Consider the following 2,388-nt stretch of genomic DNA (forward strand, 5'->3'; position numbering starts at 1 on the left):
TTGGGATTTATATGCAAGTAATAAAATTTTAAATTGAATTCTGAATTTTACAGGTAGCCAATGGAGCGAAGCTAACACTGGAGAGACGTGGTCTCTCCTGCTGATTCCTGTCAGCACTCGTGCTGCTGCATTCTGGATCAGCTGGAGCCTATTCAGCAAATTACTTGGACATCCTGCTAACAACACATTACAGTAATCTAGTCTAGAAGATACAAACGCATGGACTAGTTTTTCTGCATCACTCTGCGAGAGGATTTTCCTAATTTTTGCAATATTACGGAGATGGAAAAACGCTATTTTACAAACCTGATTGACATATGGTTTAAACGACAAATCCTGATCGAAAATAACACCAAGGTTTCTCACAGTTGCACTGGAAGCCATCGCAACACCATCTAGTCCCTTCCTAAGATGCTCTGGACCAAGAATGATAACCTCTGTTTTATCTGAATTTAGAAGCAGGAAATTTCTGGACATCCAGTCCTTGATGTCCCTAAGACATGTCTGAAGTTTAAACAACGGTTCTGTTTCATCCGGCTTCATAGACAAGTAGAGCTATGTATCATCAGCATAACAATGAAAGTGTATGCCGTGATTCTGGATTATACTTCCCAACGGCTGCATGTATAAACTGAACAAGATTGGCCCTAGCACTGAACCCTGCGGAACACCATAACAGACCCTTGACTGTTCTGAAGAAACCTCATGTACATGAACAAACTGGAACCTGTCAGATAGGTATGATTTAAACCAACGTAGAACTGTCCCTTTAATCCCAACAACATGCTCTAACCTGTGCAGTAAAATGCCATGATCTATAGTGTCAAAAGCAGCACTGAGGTCCAGTAAAACCAGTATGGACACTAATCCCTTATCTGAGGTCCAGTAGAACCAGTATGGACACTAATCCCTTATCTGAGGTCCAGTAGAACCAGTATGGACACTAATCCCTTATCTGAGGTCCAGTAGAACCAGTATGGACACTAATCCCTTATCTGAGGTCCAGTAGAACCAGTATGGACACTAGTCCCTTATCTGAGGTCCAGTAGAACCAGTATGGACACTAATCCCTTATCTGAGGTCCAGTAGAACCAGTATGGACACTAATCCCTTATCTGAGGTCCAGTAGAACCAGTATGGACACTAGTCCCTTATCTGAGGTCCAGTAGAACCAGTATGGACACTAATCCCTTATCTGAGGCCATAAGAAGGTCATTCGTGACTCGAACCAGTGCTGTCTCTGTGCTATGATGCATTCTGAACCCTGACTGAAAGACTTCAAACAGATAATTTCTATACAAATAGTCACATAACTGGCTTGAAACTGCCTTTTCCAGAATTTTAGACACAAATGGAAGGTTGGAAATTGGTCTATAATTAGCTAAGGTGTCTGGGTCAAGAGAAGGTTTTTTAAGTAAAGGTTTAATTACTGCAACTTTGAAAACCTGTGGTACATATCCTAAACTTAGGGATAGGTTAATTTGGTCCAGTATTGTCGCACCAATAAGAGAAAAAACATTTTTGAATAGTCGAGTCGGGATGGGGTCTAACATACATGTGGTTGACTTAGCTCTATTAACGAGTGAGGTCAGCTCAGGGAGGTCTATAGGATCAAAACAGTCTAGAGATAAGTCAGAGCCTAGGGAAGTCGCTAAAGCTGAAGAAACACCTACAACCGGCTGGTTGATTTCTTCTCTAATTCTCGTGATTTTACTGTTAAAGAAGCTCATAAAGTCTTCACTACTGAGAGCTGCAGGAATGCACGGCTCAACAGAGTTGTGACTCTTTGTCAGCCTGGCTACAGTGCTGAACAGAAAACGTTGAATAATAAGTTGTTCTGGCTTTGCGAATGGCTTTTTTATATACTATTATAATATATTTCCATTCACGATAGAAGTCTACAGACCTACAAGAGTACCACTTCCTTTCCCTTTTACGGACGTTTTGTTTCAACATGCGACTATCTGAATTGTACCAGGGAGTTAAGCTCCTGTGGCTAGAAACCCTCCTTTTCAAAGGAGCAACTTCATCTAAAGCTGAATGCAACAAATCAGCAGTGTTACTAGCAAGAAAATCAACATCAACATCAGAGGTAGAACCCAGGTCACTGGCCTCTATTGCTTCAGTAGAGGCTTCACTATTTTCCACTCTCGCAAGATGAGCAATGGCCTCCTTAAATTTAGCAATAGCTTCATCAGACAAACATCTGCTAAAATAATACCTCCTGCCCTGCACTTCAACATCAACAACATTCAATTCCAACGTTATTAAATAATGGTCGGATAAAAGGGAGTTTACAGGTGACACCAACAGACCATCAGTTTCAACACCGTAGGTGAGAACGAGGTCGAGAGTATGATCAAAACAATGCGTCGGCCCGTCCACTTT

Source organism: Cololabis saira, chromosome 5 (genome assembly GCF_033807715.1).
Source record: "Cololabis saira isolate AMF1-May2022 chromosome 5, fColSai1.1, whole genome shotgun sequence".
NCBI classification, from domain to species: Eukaryota; Metazoa; Chordata; class Actinopteri; order Beloniformes; family Belonidae; genus Cololabis; species Cololabis saira.